Source organism: Megalopta genalis, unplaced genomic scaffold (assembly GCF_051020955.1).
Source record: "Megalopta genalis isolate 19385.01 unplaced genomic scaffold, iyMegGena1_principal scaffold0022, whole genome shotgun sequence".
NCBI lineage: Eukaryota > Metazoa > Arthropoda > Insecta > Hymenoptera > Halictidae > Megalopta > Megalopta genalis.
This window is the reverse complement of record NW_027476092.1, coordinates 1,515,391-1,536,742: the sequence shown is the minus strand read 5'-3', so window position 1 is coordinate 1,536,742 and position 21,352 is coordinate 1,515,391. Positions and strand designations below refer to the sequence as shown.

Genomic DNA, 21,352 nt, shown 5'->3' with positions numbered 1-21,352 from the left:
ATGGGTAGGGGTTTGGGGTTGTTGTTGATGGGGACGTGAGTCGTCCCCTTCCGGGTCCTGGGGAGTGCAGGTGTCCGGGGTTGCCTACATGAAGCCCTTTAGCCAAAGGGCTTCCCTACAGAAGTCGGAGAAGACCTGGAATGCCTCTGGAGACGACACGAAGTGTTGTGCCGCTTCCGGCCATTTCCAGTATCCGGCTGGTACTACCTCGCGGAGGACTTCTCTTTGCGGGTCGAAATTAGGACAGTCGAGGAGGAAGTGATCGACCGTGTCCGATCCGTGACCACACGCGCACTCCTCACAGTCGGAAACTCCGTACGCGCGTAAGCGCGCCTGGAAGTTTCCGTGGCCGGTGAGGACTTGCGTGGTGTAGTGGTTCGGTTTCGTCCACTTGGCCGCCACTCTCTCCTCTATGTTTTTGAAGAAGGCGTAGGTGGTGCGGCCCTTGTGGGAAGAATTCCACATGGATTGCCACACCTTGTACGCCTCGACCGCTAACCTATGTTTTGCATTGTCAACCCCCGCCGGAACGACGATGCTACCTATTCTGGCGTCTTTACCTTTACGCGTCTCGTACAAGGCTTTGGTTTGCCTGAGCTTAACGTCAATGGGTATAGCACCGGCCACCACGCACATGCTGTCCCACGATGCCCGGCGATATGCGCCGGTCATCGCGATGAGAGCACGGCGCTGTGCAGCTCTCAGCACCTTGAGCTCCCCCTCCGTGCACCGGTCGGCCCACCCGGCGGCAGCGTACGTTGCCACCGGGATGAAAACCCCACGGTACACGGCGGAGAGCGCCCCGAAGCGGAGCCCCCATTCACGCCTTGCCATTCTACCCAGCTTCGCGAAGAGCGAGCCGACCTTGTCACTTATATAGTTGCAGTGGGTTCGAACACCCATGCCCCTATCTAAGTGGACGCCGAGGTACTTGACGAAGGGTTTGAATTTCAAGGACTTATTTCCGATCCGAATGGTCGGTGGCCTTTTAACTAAATCTAGCTTTGAAGAGCGGACTGCCGTTCGTTTTCGGTCTGGGCGCGATCCTCCCCGTCGGCCTATCCTATCTCTCTCGATATATCCGCTGCGCAGGACAATCGCCTCGGATTTACTTTCGGAGATCTCTAACTTTGCTGATCTGCACCAACCTAGGATCAGGTCAACAACTCGTTGACCCTCGATCTCTAGGTCTCTACGGCAGTTTCCGCCCACGAAGACGATGAGGTCGTCCGCGTAGGCGACGAATCTATTCTCGACTGAGGCCTCGAGAGACCTCAGGAGATCGTCGAACATCAGGTTCCAGCACGCCGGGCCGAGGACGGAGCCTTGTGGGCACCCCCTCGTCGCGCGCTTGGAGACTCTTTCCGTTCCGACGGTGATACTGACTTTGCGGTCCTCGAAGTAGTTGGAGACCACTTCGAAGACGTTGCGCGGGCAGTCTCGGTCCCTAAGACTCTTCAAAACTAAGGGCCACCAGACGTTGTCGAAGGCTCCGGAAATGTCGAATAGCAGCGCTATCACATGCCGATGCTCCATGGCATCAACCATGCGGCGCAGCTCGACAATTGCATCTTCAGTCGACCTTCCGCGCACGAAGCCGTACTGTCTGCTGGAGATGCGTCCCGCTGCCATCGCCGTCTGTTCGAGTCGGCTCTTAAGGAGCTTCTCGAAGGTTTTCCCTACGACGGAGAGGAGACAGATCGGTCGGAAGGACTTCGGGTCCTTCACGTCCTTACCCTCTCCCTTCAGGAGCACTCTGAGGGAGCCCTCCTTCCAGGTGGGGGTAAAGACGCCCCAACGAAGGCACCCGTTGAAAAGGCGAACTAACTGTCCTAATATTGCTTTCGCGGCGGCCTTCAGCGCTCGGACCTCGATAAGGTCCGGCCCTGGTGCCTTGTCGTTTTCGAACGTGCGAATCGCATTCACGACCTCGTCCGGTGAAAACGGAGAGGCGTCCGCGGTGCTTGGCGCTATCCGCACGTTCTCCCTAATCTCTAGCTGCGCGGGCGTGTCATCTTCCGGCCGGTCGTCCGGGACGTGTGCTTCCAGAAGTGTGTTGGCTGTCTCTACCGCGCTTATGTTACTATTGTTAACTCGCCGGAGGGTGCTGAGCACCCTCTCGACACGGAGCTTGTTCGCTTGCAGCTTGTACACGATGCCCCAAGGCTCCGTGTTCCCGTGCGACGACACAAAGTTTCGCCAACTCTGGAGTTTCGCCCTCTTCACCTCTCTGCTGTAGTTCCGCAACGAAGTACGGTACTCCAGCAGTTTTATCAGGCGCGAGGACTCATTTCTTTCCTTCTGGAAGGCACGCCTCTGTCGGTAGACAGCCTTCTTCATGACTGTCAGTTCTTTAGTCCACCACGGATTGGACTTCCTAAATCTACGCTTTCTCGGCATTGACGCGGTGCAGGCATCCTTGATGATGTCTGTGAGCGTTTCTGCCATTCCTATCGTATCCTCCGCTGACTCCAGGCTCAGGACTTCGAGCCTCGATCGTGAGAGATCGGACAGGGTCTCGGAGAATCGCTCCCAGTCGGCTCGACGAGTGTCGAACCGAGAGTTCGCGGCTCCGCGATTCCCCGTCGCGGCTCTGGGTGCCCGCAGCCTGATGTCAACGGCGTTGTGGTCGCTGGTCGTCCACGCACACCTTACGTTCCAGCTCCTGATGAACGGAGACATGGAAGGCGACGCCAGGGTTACGTCGATGTATGACGACCCCGTTGGCGTCCAGAAGGTAGGTGGCTGAGCTGCGTCGTTCACAACGTCCATGCTAAACGCCGCAATCAGAGTCTCGAATTGAGCTCCTTTCTCGTCTGTGCCCCGGGGGCTCCAGAGCGAGGATTGCGCGTTAGCGTCTGTAGAAACTATGAGTCTCTCCCCCCTCAGTGCGCAGAACACCTTCTCAAGGTGGCTGAGGTGCTTTTCTATTTCGTCGCGGTGCTGGAAATAGCACGACACCGCGTAGAAGGAAAAGCCGGGTGCTAGCACTTCCGCACAGACGCAGTGGGAGTTGCTGAGCTGCGAGACGAAGATCATGTCGAAGTTGGGGTTGCAGACGGCAACAGCCGCCCACGGGGGTTGTGGTTCGGCTGCCGCCACCCTCACTCCGGACCCTAGTCCACTAATCTTATGTCGCGTGCCCAGCTGGCTGACGTATGCCTCCTGCAATAGCAGGACGTCTAGCCGCTTCTGGGCAATAAGCTCGCGTACTTCTCCGGTAACTGCAGCCGAACGTCTCATGTTCAGCTGCAGTATCCTAATGTCGGGGATATTATTGGGTGGGGGCCTAACAACCATAATCAGTTCGAGAGAGCGACTGATTAATGGCAGCTATGTACGCGGGGCAGTCCTTGCTTGTCACGAGGTGGGAGGCGGGTTTCTTACCCCTGACACAGTTGACGCAGGTGGCCGGTTTCTCCTTTTTCGGGCACGTCTTGATTCCGTGCCCCGTCTCCGCGCAGTGGCCGCAGGTCTCTTTTTCCGCTTTGCAGAACTTCGCGGGGTGGCCGAATCCCTGGCACTTATAGCACCTGGTCAAGCTGACGTGGTCCCGGACCCTGCAGCAGTTCCAGCCCACGTACAGCCTCTCCTTGGAGACCAGGAGGTCCCGGGCACGCTTGCTGACCTCGAATATCAGGTTGCAGCGGTCCCTGGTTTTATCGCCGCTCCTGTACACTAGATTAATCTCCTTGGAGAGGCTGGCCGTTTCCTCTTTGCTGAGGTTCTGCTGCAGGATCGCTGCGGTCGTCTCCTTGGGGTCCTCCTGGGCCCGCGGGACATCGAAGACGATGATCCGCGGGTTCCGCTTGGCCGGAGCTCCTACGATAAAACCGGCAGCTTTTAGTTTTTGGTGCGCCATTAAGGTTGCCACGTCGGTGTTCTTCGACGTGACCAGCGCGATTCCGGAACCCTGCACCCTGCGGACGCCCCTGATTTGCAGGCCGTCCGCTCTCGGCGAGACCAGCTCGAAGACCGCCTCCTTTGTCTTCGAGCTGTCCTCGTACTTGCTGGTGTCAGCCGGCGTGATGATGACCACGTTGGGGGGGTCCTGCTTCTGTGTGGACCTGGCTGCCGTAGCGGACCTGACGCCGACGCGTTCGGCATACGTTGTCGGCTTTTTGGGGGCGGCGGCTGCGGCGGCGGCGACGGCGACGGCTTTGTCCTGGAGCGCCTGGCAGGAACGCTTGCTCTCCTTGGACTCGGCCTGGGCGGCCTCAAGACGTCCCTCGAGTCTGCTGCTGAAAACGAGGGCTTTGATAAGCAGGTCGTTAAATTTTGCGGCCTGTGCGCACAGGGAGTGCACCACAGTGGACGGGATGTCGCTGCTGGGCAGCGTTATTTCGCTGGTGAGCTGCCTGAAGATCTTTGCAGCGCTGTCCCTGAGGGCTGCCACGGTCGGAGTCTGTAGTTAGCAGCCTCTTCTGGCGACGGCGGGAGTCAGTCCCTGAGGAGGCGACCTCCATCGTGGGGCTGCTCTGATGTCACCGAAGGCTGGAAACTATAACAGAAGTTAGCCAAAAAAAAAAAAAAAAAAAAAAAAAAAATTTATTAAAAAAAAAAGTCCTGAAATTTGTAAACAATTGTTTAAAAATTGTTTAAATTTCGCGCACTGCGGTCTTTGCAAGTCTATGGCGGAAACTCGAGCTTCAATCTTGGCCCCCGGAGGTTATTGCTGCCAACCTTCGAAAAATTTTTGAAGTTGGCAGCAGTGGTCCCTTTTTTCCGTAGAGAGTTTCCTCTCTACTCGGCGGCGGCCAATCAGCGCGCGCGACGCTGCTACCGCAGCGCTACCCACGCCGACGGTGGCGTCTCGAAGCTCGAGGTGGGTTTTCGATCTATTTATCTGTTTTTGCACTTCCACAGTTTTTACACGATTGTCACAGTTAATGTCTCAAATTAAACGTCTTCACAGATAAACAGTTTCCACGTAAACAGATCGTCCGTCGGATCAATATTCCCGGAGGAATCCGGTCTCAAAGTTCGGCGTGCCGAAGCACGTGGCGTGTGTTTTCCGGCACTGTTTTTCCGCACAATTTTCACTTTTCAGTCACAATTTATATGTCCACTGGATCGTCCTCGCGTGCTCTTCACTCTGGTATCGCTTTTGGAATTTTTCCTGCAGTTCTGCGGCTGGAATCGTGGTTGAACGGCGGAGCGACGTGGCAGCTCGACTTCTCCCTGCGACACCTGGCGGCAGAACCCCCTGTAGATAGGGACAGTTAGTGTTGCCGTCTAAACTGTGGTCTCTGAGAGACGGGCCGTACCTAAGTCCTTGGTGGACCATACCGGCCGCTCTTGCGACTTGTGCCTGATGTTCGGGCTCTACCTTCGTTCACTATCGTATCAGGGGAAGACAGCGTGCTACTCCCACTGCCACCTCGAGTCCAACCCAATCCAGGCACTCTTACGGAGTAGTGTTAAAGTCTTTTATCTCCGCAAGAGGGGCTTCAGCCTGGCCCGAGGGGTTCGCCCAGCATGCCGTACATCGACGGAGCTGGACGAGTCCACGCTCCGTATGCAGTTTCGTTCTATGTTCGTTTCTTAGTCTTACTTACGGATCGTGCGAATTTTCGGAACTCCTGAAACAGCTGCTCTGACACCAGGCTGGCTTTGTCGATTGGCCACTGAAATCCTTCTCGAATCGCCGCCTGGCGTAGGTGTTCCCTGTCCTCTACGTAACGCTGACAATCGTAGAGGACGTGGTTTGGAGTTTCCTCCTCCCCACATTCGCACAACTCGTCGTCGACCAGGGCGAACGTCTTGAGCTTCGCACGGAAGTCTCCGTGTCCGCTCAAGAACTGCGCTACATCATGGTCGACTCTGATCCAGCTCGCTGAGAGTCGGTCTGATACCTCGCCGAAGTATTGGAAGGTTTCCCTACCCTTCGTCGAGGACGACCATCTCTGCTGCCACATCTCTAAAGTCGCCTCCCTCAGCCTTCTGCGAACTTGGGCTTCGGTGACGACTTCGTCAGCCAATTCGGCCTGACTCACTTGATAGGTTCCATGTTGGAACCCGAGTTTCTTCCTGGCTTTGTACACGCAGCTGAACTCCGCTATCGCCAAGTCCACAGGTATCTCCCCGGCGATCACGGGGATCGCATCAGTGGAGACTGTCCTGTAGGCTTTGACGCAGCCAAGCAGAACATGCCTCTGCGCCCTGGTGAGCACTTTACTCGTCCCAGAAGTAAGGCGGTCTGCCCAGCCCGCGGCAGCATACGTGACGATTGGGACAAACAAGCCGCGGTACAAAGTATGCATCGTCCGATATCCCAATCCCCAGTTCGACTTAGCAATCCTTGCTAGCGCATTAAACGTTCGCAAGGACTTAGCATTCAAATACTCGACATGGGAATGGATACCCAGTCTAGAGTCAAAATGCACGCCAAGGTAACGCACAGAGTCCTTGACGGCAATATTCCGACCTCCTACTTTTATCACAGGTGGCCTCTCTCTGTCGAGAGAGCCTTTCAAGAATAACATCTCGGTCTTGGTCGCAGACAGCGACAATTTCTGCTGGTCGCACCAGCGAGAAATGGTGTCCACAACCAATTGGCCATTGCTTTCTAGACCCTTCCTGCTGTTCGCGAAGATCAAGACAAGAAGGTCGTCTGCATAGGCGATGGGCTCGCAAGCGAGCCCGGCGTTCGATAAGAGCTGTAGAACCTCGTCGAAGACTAAGTTCCAACAGCTCGGACCAAGAATTGATCCCTGTGGGCAGCCCTTAGTGACGTTCTTCCGCACTGCACCGCGATCAGACACCATAGTCACCACGCGGCTGTCGAAGTAGTCGACCACCAATCTAAATAGGTTTTTTGGGCAGCCTCGCTTCCTCAACGCGTTGATTGGAGAATGCTTTCTAGATCTGCGCTGTTATTCGCGTAGACCAGGACGTGCAGATCGTCTGCATAGGCTACGAGCCCGCAAGCAAGTCGGGTGTTCGATAGGAGATGCAAAACCTTATCGAAGATTCAGTTCCCATAGCTCGCACCGAGAATCGATCCCTGTGGACAACCTTTGTTGACTTTCTTCCTCATTGCACCGCGATCAAACACCATAGTCACCACGCAGCCGTCGAAGTAGTCGATCATTCGACGAAACAGTTTCTTTGGACAGCCTCGCTTACTCAACGCGTTGAGTATGCTCGACCACCAGACATTGTCAAAGGCTTCAGCGAAGTCGAAGAGCAGACCCATGCCATACTTTTCTTCACGACTGGACACAAGCTCCCTCAGCTTTACCACGGCATCAGTCATGGATCGCTGCGGCCTGAATCCGTATTGCTGATCGGAGGCGTAGTCTGGGTGCCAGAACAAGTTAGTTAATCGCATCACGATCAGCTTCTCCAAGACTTTACCTACTGTTATAATGAATCGAGGCTCGTGGTATCTGTTTTGATAATTATTTAATAAGATATGATGAATACAATTAGGTTGTCTCTTCGTGGACATTTCTAGTTGCTTAACCCTTTTAGCACCGAGCGAAAGAAGCGTACCTAGGCGAAGAATACCGGGCCGAATCGGCGAATTTGTAGAGGTTTGCGAAAATGCTCGTAAAAACCAAAGTAGGCGTGATATTTACAAAATTCAAAAAGCAGCATATTGCGAAAGGAGTGGAAAATAAATCAATACCAATGAAGTTTCGATATTTGTTAAAAATCATAAGAATAACATAAGTATAAGACATAATGAAAATCGTACAAAGCAATTTCTCTTTTTCAAAACGTAATTGCATATAGAAAAAATCATCGTTTGGTCATCGCTTTATATACAGGGTGTCCCACAATTATTTTAACAGCCGAAAATGAGGGGTAGCTGAAGTCATTTGAAGTAACTTTTTCCTTTGCGAAAATGCAATCTGGGGCTTTGTTTACGAGTTATTAACGAAAAACACTGGCCAATGAGAGGTGACGATGCGAGGGAGAGGGTCCGCGAGAGAGTCCGCAACACGAGGCTTTGACAGAAGGTCGGGACGGACTCGATCCGCGTTCGAAGTATTGAACAAGTCAGAAGGCGAGAACTTTCCGGATTTTTTTTACTACATAACAGTGATATTTTTAATAAAAACGCTGTTCACCTTTACTTTAGAACGTCTGAAGAATATTTACTAATTTTTCGGACCCGAAATAATATGAAGTTTAACCGTGACAGCCGTTTTAATTTTCTGGTGTGCATGACACCTTATGTGTACCATATGAAATCTTTATGCAAGGTGTACAGTGAAGATTAACGAATGATTTGCAAAGCTGATTTAATAATAAATAAGGGACGTAAAGGATTTGTTTATTAGAGAGATATGAAAAATATTATCAGTAAGAAACTCACCCATTTAGTTGAGGATACATTTGCTGGCTGAAATTCACGATGTCGAAGGGCACTGACCTTGTACAACGTACAGCTGATCTTCCACTGCACTGTCACCAAACACTGATCACTTAATTAATCACTGATAATCCGAAACATTTGTGGATATTACGAAAGATGACTGAGACGCGTTTGCAGATAATCGTTTATACGACACGTTCACGGATAATCGTTTACTCGACGTGTTCGTTCGGCAGTCGACGTTTCACTGCCAAAAAATCGAGGCCTCGACCGTGGACCCTTGTCGTTCGTCTTTCGGCCGTCCGAGGAAATAACCCCCGATACCATTTCCTTCGAAACGCAGGGTACCGCCAAATGAAATAAACAAGATATGCCGAGACGTAAACTGTGTCCGACCCGCTGTCACCCTGCGCTCTTAGAACGTAATTAATGGCCGTGCGAAGAAAATGGTATCGAGTGTCATTTCCTCGGACGGCCGAACGACGAACAACAAGGACCCACAGTCAGGGCCCGAATTTTTCGGCAGTGAAACGTCGACTTCCGAACGAACGCGTCGAATAAACGATTATCCGCGAACGAGTCTCAGTGATCTTTCTTAAATATCCACAAGTGATTCGGCTTATCAGTGATTAAATAACTGATCAGTGTTTGGTGACAGTGCAGTGTAAGTGAACTTCGAAAATAACCATACCAGAGGTTCCGCCGACAGTATCCCTCGAATGTTGCGGTCATCGACCTGGGATCAGCTGTTCGTTGTACGAGGTCAGTACGTTCGAGTCAGCAAATGCATCATCAACTAAATGGATGGGTTTCTTATCGATAATATTTTTCATATTTCTCTAAAAAACAAATCCTTTACGTACCTTAGCGCGATTATTTATTATTAAATCAGTTTTGCGAATCATTCGTTGAATTCTGTTCGTACACGGAATTATTTAAATTAAAATATCATTTACGAACTTTGTTAATTTTCACTGTACACCTTATATAAAAATTTCATATGGTACACATAAGGTGTCATGCACACCAGAAAATTAAAACGGCTGTCACGGTTAAACTACATATTATTTCGAGTCCGAAAAATTAGTGAATATTCTTCAGACGTTCTAAAATAAGGGTGAACAGCGTTTTTCTTAAAAATGTCACTGTTACGTAGTAAAAAAATCCGGAAAGTTCTCGCTTCGTGACTTGTTCAATACTTCGAACGCGGCTCGAGTCCGTCCCGACCTTCTGTTAAAGCCTCGTGCTGCGGACTCTCTCGCGGACCCTCTCTCTCGCACCGTCACCTCTCATTGGCCAGTGTTTTTCGTTAATAACTCGTAAACAAAGCCGCGGATTGCATTTTCGCAAAGGAAAAAGTTATTTCAAATGGCCTCAGCTACCTCTCATTTTCGGCTGTTAAAATAATTGTGGAACACCCTGTATATATATATATATATGGTAGTATGGTGTATAGACATTGCATTTTGCAATCATTTGCAATGAAATAGCTGGTGTCGGATATCAAAACGAAAGGATAACGCAACACGTTATCCTCGTTATCATCGAATATGATGCACAGCAAGCGTCAGACAAATCTAATACCCAAGAGGATCGTGCAGCTGGTAATACGTCACTAAAAAAATATAAATGTTATTATAAATATTTATAGTTAGTTCTCTGTCCACTAAAAATGTGTAATGTTTCCGTATTTTTACTTACATAAGCCATTTATCCGCATTGATGCTTACTTATGCATACACCATGCACCCCTTTATTGCAATGATTGCAAATTGTGCGCGATCTTCGCACAGGCCCTCCATCCACCCTACTACACACAACGCAAACCTTTTCCCTCCTTCCAGGAAGTTTACGGATACCTGGGACTGTGGAATCTCTCGATGTGTGACCCAATGAACTTCCTGGACCCATATTTTTTTCAGCCATCCATTCTTCTGTGATCGACTGAATGATACTGGTTATAAATTCGAGTCGAGTCATAACCTTTCCTTCTGGATTGTGTTTGTATAATATGTATGCATTCAAGACCATGCGAGAGAAAATGGAAAATACCACTTTCTTCCAATATTTCACCGTTCTCCTTTCGTCCAAATATGAGTAGACCATCATATCTGAGACATCAATGCCTCCCATATATTTGTTATAGTCGCAGACGAGTTCTGGTTTTTGAACTTCCGTTTCCTGATTCCGTCTTCGAATTACAGTTGTTTTATTTGCGGCTGTTCCATTACGTTGACAACAGTAGTATATTTTTTTTCTGTGATTTCTTTTCTCTGTACGCTAATAGAAGTATTTCCCGATTTCTTAGGTACTTATATTCACCCACTTCCAATTTTTGTTTGAGCTGCGATGGAATATGTTTTCTGTTACTGAGCGCGCGCGCGTATGGTTTCGGATAAAAATGTATTCTTCTCATACAGAGATCTTGCTAAGGGGATGCTCGTAAAAAATTGTCGACAGTTACATGGTATCCTTTCATAAAGAAGTTACTCATACTGAGTAATTAATCTATTACTACTTGAGCGAGGCTTTTTTCTTTTATTTCCCTTTTGTCGCGTTGGTCCTTGGCTCCTCGATAACAAAAAAATGACAAACAATAATGTGAGACCGCATCGGTAAGCATCCAAAACTTTATGCCCCATTTGTGGTGCTTTTTGTTTGGCAAGTACTGGGTCAGTACTGATCTACTTTTGGTGCCTACTAACGATTCATCCACGCTCAAGTGCTGATTTGGCGAATAATAAAATTTGAATTTGCTATTTGCATGAGTAACGACAGGTTCAAACTTAGCTGTTGGGTCGTATTCATTGCTATCACGTGCTGGTAGTGTACTATTGTTCACAATATGAAAAGATTTGCTTAGTAACTGAAATCTATTCCGGCTGAACATTTGATCAAACCATGGGATATACCGATAATTCCGTGACCAGTAACTAAAAAATGTTGGCTTACGGGTTATTCCCATTTCGAGCAAAACGGCTATGAATGCTTTCAACTCTTTGATTGTCGTTTTCTTCCAGTTCAATGTTGTAGATCTATTTGCTGGTCCAGCATTCTCGAAAAACTGTTCTGCGTACCGATTTGTTTCGAATCTCAACATGTTTAGAAATTGGTACGTAAAAAATAAATCGAAATATTCTATTGGTTTGGATATGTTCGGTGGCAAATGTTTAGGGCCGGGTATTTCCGAAAATAACGGGCGCGGGTTATATTGGCTATCGTTTTCCACATTTACTTCCCTGAAATTGGTGAAAGATTCCACACTACCACTCTCGTCATCCTCATCTTCCAATTCTTCTTCGCTGGATTCACTATCGCTATATAGCATGCGATCACACCGACGGCTTGGCGCGAATAATTCGTCATCACTGTCAACTCCTTCTTCAGCTATATCTAACTCGTTAACAATTCGCACTAATTCTGCCTCATCCATGTTCGTAACAGGATATAATTTTTCCAAAAAGGTAGCAACAAAACTGACACAATTTTCTACTGCTAATTGTGTTTCTATGAAAACGATGACGGCTTTGGAACACTGACTGCACGTTCGACGGATCAAGAAAGAGTGAAAAAGATTTTAGGCTCGCAGCTTCGATACACTGGTGCCATTTGAGTTCTCTGATAACTATCATAAACATCGTAAAGATTGCGACTACGGTCCAGAGAAAGTATCTCGTGTCGACGGATATCCGAGGGATATCCCGTGTCCCGTTTCTACCTTATCACTTTGACATATACAAACCCTCGGCACGAAACAACATAAGATATAACAAAAAGTTGATCTAATAAACATTTTTTCACTTGTGTTGCATCGAATATGAACCATTTTAACATTTTATGAAGTTATACTTAAACACAGATCTTTTGTGATGAGTATAATAAGACTCTAATGGAGGCGCAACGATATATCGTCGTTGGTATTTTTGGCTCCCACGACCACGACTGCTCTTAATCTGTCTTTGTGTAGTGCCCCGACGGAAGCAAGAGGAGCCCTACTTCACGGTGCATACATGTTATATGGCGCGTGATTCAAAACATGATTGTGGGTGACATTGTAATATCCATTATTTACAACACCTACTACCGAGAGTAAGCAGATTGTCCTGTAGGACTCCGTCCTAGGTCTGCCAGGCCCTTTCAGTATCGTAATAATGGACCTAAATTTCCATCTAGCAGGAAAGATTCCGTGTTCAAGGCATCCGTTGTAGAGTCGGAGGAGTTCATGGTGGATCATTCGACTCGAGCGTTTTGAAACCTCCGGCTCAATTCGGTGAAGGTCCAGATACTTTCCGCTCTTCAGTCGGGTTGACCGCCGCGCTAAGCATCGAGTGAGTGAAAGGAGTTGCGTTCTCTCTTACCGGCGCGGAAGCAGCTTTCCTCCTGACGCGCACATGATTCAGAGAGTCGTTCTCGGTCGAGTCGTCTGGAATTAGTGGTGGAGTCTCAGTCTGTCGTGAAACCCAGGGCAGTACGAATGTTAGAGACGACTGCGCCAACGGTCATCTTCTGCCTTGTGATCTTATACATAACGACGCAAGGTTCTAGTAGCTCTAATAGCGGCTTTGTAGGTCTTTCTCTGTTTAAGATACTCGGTCCTCGTGGCCACCTTCTGCTTATCCGAACATGCTAGATTCTGGGAGGCTCGTCTAAGTTTGCGGACTCGCCTCTTCTGTCTTGTCAAGTCTGCAGTCCAACATGGGACGGATTTTGAGTGCCATCGCTTGGTTGGCATTGAGGAATTACACGCTTGAATGATTGTCTTTTGATCTTCTGTGCAAGATGTTCGACTTCCCCTCTATTCAGTGGAACTGGGGATAGATTCCTCTTGCATTACAGCAGCGCCTTATCGGACTTGTTTGCGCTTTCGAGCCGGTATCTCGGTTCCGTCAATGCCTATCTTCAAAGAAAACTATTACTTGGTGATCACTAGTCTTCAGATTCTTGCGGACTTTCCAACCTCGCACCTTGTCGCATACATCAAGTGTAGCTAGTGTGACGTCGATGTAAGACTGTCCACTAGGGCTGGAAAACGGCTGAGCGTTTCCAGTCTCGTTCAAGACAACCAAGCCATGGCTCACGATAAACTCTTCGAGTTTACGGCCTCTCGCGTCCGTCTTCGCGCTACCCCACAGGGTTGATTTTGTGTTGACGTCGGCGGAGATAATGACTCGGCTGTGCCTCAGTGCATTACGAGCTCTCTCCAATCGTGCCAGACCGGATTCAACTTCTTCAGAGCATTGGAAATACTGGCTGATCAGAAAGAAACTCCCAAACGAGCCTGAAATGCTAGCACAGGATATATGCGTGTCGCAGAAGTTAGACACCTTAACCACGGTTAGATCCGGGCTTCTGATCGCTATTGCAGCCATCACCGGATTACCTGCCGTGATCAGCCTCGTTCTCAAGCCTAGCCCGGGCACTGTATCCCGCCAGCTATATGGCTCTTGTGCGAGCAACACATCCGTCCCTCTCTTATGGATTTCAGTCCGAACCTCGTCGGCCATGTTTCGAGCCCGCTGCATATTATGCTGCATGATTCGAATGACTCGTGAACGTAGTCGGTGGTTTGTACTAATTATTCGTATTTTGTTCGGGATATCTCCAGAGCTAGCGCTTCCTGATAGGAGGCGCAAGCCGGGTCCCGGGACTTGTGCTTGTAGTCTCGCCCTCTGTCCTTAGAGCAAACCAGAGGTTTGATCTTCTTGTTACAAGCGCAAAGATATGCCCCTTTTCGGAGCAGTGACCGCATACGTCCTCTTTGAACTTGCAGCGCTTGCTTGCCCGAAGCGCTGATACCGATAGCACCGTAGTACCGAGACGTTGTCCTGCACGCGGCAGGAACTCCATCCGAGGTACACCCGGCCACCTCTCTGTTTCAGTCGCAGACGGATCTGCGGATTGACGGCCACAACCCAGTTAGCTGTCTCCGGGGTCTTGCCAGCCATGTGGCTGACTCTATCCCCGATGACACATCTTTTTGAGTCATTTCGCAGAGATTTTGCTTCCATAGACAGGAAGCAATTTCCTCCTTACCCATCTTCTTCGGGACGTCGTAGATTATGATCATCGGGTCCCGTTTGATGAGTAGGGTGGCGGACAGCCCCGCATGCTTGAGCTTTTTATTCCTAACGAAGGCCTTCAGGTCTTCCTTCTTCTCGACGGTGATGCCACTGGGGTGGATGCGTCGGACTGACTTGACTCGGATGGCCTCCTTCGCTGGTTTTACGATGGACAGTACAGTCCGCTTAGTAGCGTCGCTACTCTATCCCTTTGTCTTCCGGCGGAGAGATGCGCACCACGTGTTGTGGAGGCCTTACAGCTTCCGGAGAAGCTCTCTTGCAGTCGACCTTAGCCACTTGGGCATAGGTCGGCTGCACTGCATTGCAAACCGTCTTCGGAAGAGTTCCCTTGGACGGCCCAGGTCTCGCATTGCACTCACTACGGCAGGACGCGCTTTTAGATCCGCCCTGACCGCGGCGAGCTGCCTTTCGACGAAGCTGTTCCTTTGGACCAGCTCCAGGACCAGCTCGTTGAGTGCCTCAACCTCGGATAGGATGTTCGATTTGGACGGAGATCGACACGGGTCGAATGGAGAAGGTTCGCATCTCGGATACCCTCCCAAAGGGTTCGTCTCGAATGAGATCGAGAGGCAATCCCTTGCGCCCGGAGATCGCCCCCTTCGACCTCCTGGCCTGGTTTTCGTGGGCTTTGCCGGTGGGTGCGTCCGGCTTCGCTCGCTTTGATTTTTTGGTGACGATTTTCCAGCCGTCACCTGCTGGGACTTTGCCCTCCCTCTTGGGTTTCTTCCCGACCTTGCGGCCGAAAGAGTCCCTCGACGCGGGTGGGGCCACCACGTTACCGATTTTCGGCGTACCTTCAACCGTGGTCTCGGTTATCATCGAGACCGCTCGCGTGTGTGCCACGCACATCTCAAGAGCCACACGAGGGTTGACGATGTTCAACATGATCGCGGGCCGCTTGTCAATCGCAGACGTGGCGGTTTGGGTAGCTGCGGTAGCCCGTCGACATTGAATGCTTTTTTTATTTTTGTAGTTTTTGTGATAGTACCCATCCTTAGTACTATGTCTTCATCCAGTGCGCTCCCCGGCCACCACCGACCCACACACTTTGGAATCCGCCATCAAGCTGTTTATTAGAGAAATATGAAATATATTATCAATAAGAAACTTATCCATTTAGTTGAGGATGCTTCTGCTGGCTGGAATTGTGTCTCACGATGTCGAAAGGCATTGATCTCGTACAACGTAAAGCTGATCTTTCAATGCACTTTCACCAAACACTGATCACTTCATTAATTACTGATAATCCGAAACACTTGTGGATATTACGAAAGCTGACTGAGACGCGTTCTCGGCGGATCGTTTATACGACGCGTTCGCAGATAATCGTTTATTCGACCAGTTCGTACGGCAGTCAACGTTTCACTGTCGAAAAATTCAATCCTCGACCGTGGGCCCCTGTCCTTCGTCGTTCGGCCGTCCGAGAAAATGACACCCGATACAATTTTCCTCGAAGGGCTGTTAATTACGTTCTAAGAGCGCAGGATACCGTTGATGAAAGAGGGTTATCCGCAGTTTACGTCCCTGCATATCTTGTTTATTTAATATGGCGCCGTGCCCTTTGTCGTCGTCGCCACACACCGAAGATCCTAAATCGTTGAGGTATCCTATGGAGGGGTGGTGTGTTTTCTATTGAATCGTTTAATCCTTCGTTAAAAATTGGTGGCCCTGAAAAGGACCGACTAATGCTATCGATAATATTGTTCAAAATGCCGACCTCCGAACACCACTCGGTACGGCTTACAATTTGTCGTTGTATTTTATCCAACATTTCTGTTGTTATCTTTGCAACAGCGCCGTGAATTCGGCTTATTATATCATCAATGCTTTCTATTGCTTTTTTGTATACTGTATCCTGGAAGTAGACAATATTGATTTAAAAGAACAATAAAAAGATGCAATAATAATTTGAAAATGTTCATTGCTAAAATTAGTTTCAAATAACCCCAGAAATAAAAATCCGTCGGATTTAAATCGGGTTAAACCTGTGCATGGTGTGACCGAAGCGCACGCGGATTCTCGTCGCTCCACAAGTGCAAACTATGGGCATTAAAACACTCTTCTCTTGTGAACAGTGCTTCATCTGTCCATAAAATGAATTTGCAGAATGATGGATTCCGCGCTACTTCTCCCAGCAGCCATCTTGAATATTGGATCAGTTGATCGAAGTCAGAATCTTGCAATTTCTGCACCCGTTTGAATTTATGCGGGTGCTTCAAGTTGTCTTTTAGGATGCGGTGTACGGTAGTACTGCTAACACTAGAAAGAAAAAAAATATATGCAAATGCATAAATATTTAAAGATCATGAACATTTCTTGTTAGGCAAATAAAAATCATGGTTATTTTAATCGTGACTTGTTCTAAGCGGAGACTGATTCCTCGTACATTCTCGGTGCCGTCCTCCTCTATAAGGGTTTGCGCTCGATTTTCTGATCGGTGGGTCCGCGCAGAAAATGATCTCCCGGCCCCCTTATCGTTTGATGCCGTGATGCCACGGTAACGTACGTACAGTAAATAAGAATAAAAATAAAAAAAGTAAATAATAATAGAAACGCCGTGCTAACAAACGTACAGTATATTCTGTGGACGTACGAAAATTTGGGTATTTTTCCCGCAATCTTCTCACAGTAGCAGCTGCATTTCCCTTGCACTGCGCGAATATTATCTGGTACTGTTCTGGTGTTAAATACATTTTAGAAATCTTCACGACGTATTCTCTAGCACTGTTGAACGCTTTGTAGCCCTCCTTCTTATGTTGCGAGCCCATTATCGTTTCAAAAACAGACAAGCGTCGTAGTATCGTCTTATGCCGTCACCCAATTCGACATTCGTTTAAAATGTTGATTATCTGGTTGAACTAGTTCACATTTAGAAAGAGTACTTTTAAAAACTTGTAATGCCATATAATTACAGTGGGCCCTTGAGTTTCGCACACAATGGGTTCCTGAAAATGTGTGCCAATGTTGAATGTTCGAAAGTAGAGGGATTTAAAAAATAAAAATATGCACCAAATACTGTGTTTCGAATCAGGAAACGGAATAATCGAATTTTGCAACCAAAGTAAACTGGTAAAAGATAGTATATTACAAGTTTTGGTTAAATACAATTGTATATGTACTAGTGAATCTTTTCTCATCTCAGAGCAGTAATATTTTTCCTTTAATCGATCTAAGGTTTCCGTTACACCCTTGTGACCTGCGATTAATCTACTGCGAGCTTCTGTTAATTTTCATCGAATTTGTTCTGCTGATGTGACAATTTTATCCGTGTTCGTAGGTTGTGGCAAAACTGGGCTAATATCTGGTTCGTCTCCATCAGTTGAACTGCTGTTCTCCTGGGATGAAGATTCGTAATCAGGTATAGACTAAGTTATACTTGGTTCACTGATCTTGGCAGGTGATATTATTGGTAGATTAAATGGCGTAGATGAGGCGTCTGGGATATTGTAGATGACTGTTGTTTGTATCATTGTTTCTTTTACTCTTGGCTTGGCTGTTATCACAGTTTCATCTATTTTATTGCGTTTGCAGAAGCTGCTTAGGTCGACGATTATGGTACTTTCATCTTGATATTCGGCGCTCATTAAGAATGCGGGTTGTGGATGGGTTGGTGTGGTACCGGCGAAGAGGATGTGATTCCTGTTGAGAATATTTGCTGCTGTCTTAAATTCCCACGTTTTCGACGATATGTTCGACGCTCCTTTTCTGTGGATGAATAATTATTCTTAGGCGAATTTAAAGTACGTGGAGGATAAGCTATCAGTAATTCTGTACCGACTTCTCCTTGGCTTAATACTGCTCCTACTCCAGCTTCATAGAGTTCGTTTCGAAAATCTTGAAAACTCTGTTGCTGTTCTTCACGCCAATTAACCTGATTTCTTTGTCCAAAGGTTTGGTTAATGTTTGTGACTTTAGTGTATAATATCTGACTAGCTTTTTTTTGCTTTGTGAATGTATCGCGGATTCTACATAGATCGCGCTCTCAGTTTGTCTCACTGGTCGGCTGGGGCTCGTAACCTTGCAAGGATATGCAGTGACTCTCATTAATACTCGGACACTTTTTAAAACACAATATCTTTTTTAAAACTAGAATGAACGATTTGAACTTGCTTCTAGATTATAGAGGGACCAGTACAGAGTGTCTCAAAATTATGGTATTTCCGGGAAATGTGGGATTCTTGAGATCATTTGAAGTAACTTTTTCCTTTACAAAAATGTTCTCCGAGGCATCGTTAACGAGTAATTAACGAAAAACGCTGACCAATGAGAAGCTAGCTCGGCTAACGCGAGGCGGGGCAGCTAACAAGGGCGCGAAAACCAATTCCGTTTATTGGCTCGGTCGCCTTGTGTCAGCTGATCTTGGCCTCTCATTGATTACTGTTTTTCGTTAATAACTTGTAAATGAAGCCGCGGATCGCATTTTTGCTGAGGAAAAGGTTGCTTCAAAAGACCTCATGAACCACTCACTTCCCGGAAATACAATAATTTTAGGACACCCTGTATACTAGACAATAACTTCGTTACAATTTTACGATTTAAAAAAAAATTCAACAAGTTCTAAAAAAGTTATTGTGTTTTGTATCTTGTTCGAATATTAACGAAAATCCTTTTTGTACTCAGTTGAGTTGCTTGCAAGAGAATCAGACTCAATCTTGTAACTGTTACTTCGTTGGAACCTGACGTGAAACTGGCCCGAATTTTCTTGAAAAACGGTAATGGGAATGCCCGTACTTGCCTCGGTCCCTGAAAATTCGTCATTGTACCCTTTCGAGGGTACATGACTCACAATATACGTTTACGTAACCGGAGGATGAAGTTTTGGAAATATGTAGTACCCGGGAAGGCTCATGAAGTGCAGAAATAAGTTAAATGTTCGACAATTTCCAAAATTACTAGTTTGTTATTCTTCTCAAATTTCCAAATATGTTGCAAATGTATCTTTTCGTTGGGAAGGTTGAATTGGAGGAAGGATTGGAAGGATGAATTGGATAGTGGACTGTATGGTAAAAAACGCTGGTGTAATAACACTAAATACGTTTTAACCAATAAGATTCGTACAGAGGAGGTTATAGATGATATACAATTGAATGATGAATTGTGATAATGTGTCGTGAAGGTCATGAATGATACGATTAAGCGATCAATTTATGGCTACAAAGCTATATCGAAATTTGCAAGCGCAATTGATTGTAGCGAAGCTAGGCTGCAAGCGCAAAAGTATTACAAGCGTAACTACATGTATCTACATAACAGTAGCTGATAACTGATGACAAATGAAAACTAGCCATGGTCGCGGTGTGAGGGCCTATTTATTTCGTTGTGAATATCGAAAACTAAAAAAAGCACTGAACGTTTGTTACAGTGCACGACGGCAATGTCATAACGAACAGCGCTGCAAGGGAGACGACGGAAAATAGATAATGGATTTGATATTGTGAATATTGGAAGGATAGCCTAAGTGATGAATACATTGCAATGATACAAACAGAAGACTGTTTGATGTGTTTAGTACGGTTTGTCTACTTGGACCGGCGTCGAGCTCGAACAGCTGAGCTCGACTTAAGTGTGCTCGGAAGCGCGAGGACTACCGAGCACTCGTGGCGCAGCACATTGGCCGCATTCAGCAGGAGACACTGCAGCCGATGGCTGAGGCGCCCGATCTCGCCGGAGAGGTTCAGGCGAGCGATAGGGACTTTCTAGAGTATTTCCGCGGCCTTGAACCGTTGGGGTGCGATGGATTCCAGGCTCACACCCTACTCTGTTGCGCGCTAGTGGCAGCATGAGCGTGGGACGTATATATGACACCCAGCTAGAGCCAGCCGTGAGTCTGTCCGGTGTAGTAACGACGAAAGGAGAGAGAAACTTTCTGAATCCAGCATCGGGTTGGTATTATCCAGTTTGAATCCATATCCCCGTCGTTTTTGGGGGTGATATACTCTCTGTGTTTCTTCGATAGAAGGCTTTTCAATGTTCTATTCGCTCCGACCGTCGAACTTGCAAGAAAACAGTGGTTTTGGATTTGCTCGTACATATATATATGGTTTCGACGGAAATATCTCGTTCTTTAAGGGACAATTATGTCGTCGTACGACGACTCCCGAATCCCCTTCGCGCGCTGGTTGGAGCTCTTCGGGTATCGGCTTGTTCCGAAATATAACACAAAAGTGTGGTGGATAGCAAATACACATTATATATATATGAGAATAAAAGGGAAAAAATTACCCTGAACGGTGGATCACTTGCCTCGTGGGTCGATGAAGAACGCAGCTAATTGCGCGTCAACGTGTGAACTGCAGGACACATGAACATCGACATTTCGAACGCACATTGCGGTCCACGGATACAATTCCTGGACCACGCCTGGCTGAGGGTCGTTTACGTACTTATAAACTGCTTGCGTTGGTGGCACTTGTTGCCTATATACGTACCAGCGAATGATGGGCGCTTCGTCGGCGTTTGTCGCGGTCCTATGAATATTGAGAAATTTTACGTACGTCTAACAGTCTTCGAGAGAGATGGAAATCGTTCGAACTTGCGTGAGTGTGGAAGGCGGTGCCGTGTGTCGTATATTTTATATACGTCCGCCCGTCTGAAACACCGCTTCGAAGCGGTGACAAAATCTTTTCGGGACGATTCGATCGTAGAACTATCGATTTCACTGGTATGTTTTCAACGCGCTCTCGACGTCGCCTGAAACGAAACGAGATGGGTTTAACCCACGAAAGCGTACTACACGAGTCTGTCCTATGTGAAGACTGTGTACAGAGATCGAACGAACGCATGAAAGAAATTGAACGAAAGAACACATAACCCGCAAAAATAGAGTAGAATTGTGACCGTTGCTTCGAATTTGAATTTATATGTATATATCATAGCCCCAGGGAGTGGAACCTATGAGTTGGAAGGATGTCTCTTACCATTATGTTGCCAGAGGGAAAAGAGTCTC

At 47.6% G+C, this 21,352-nt stretch overlaps 1 non-coding gene across 1 annotated transcript; it reads left to right on the top strand.

The window, feature by feature from the left end:
- Positions 1-20,625: 20,625 nt before the first annotated feature.
- On the top strand, positions 20,626-20,780 carry LOC143260878 (5.8S ribosomal RNA). Its single transcript, XR_013035142.1, has one exon. It is a non-coding gene; the product is annotated as a 5.8S ribosomal RNA (ribosomal RNA).
- Positions 20,781-21,352: the final 572 nt, after the last annotated feature.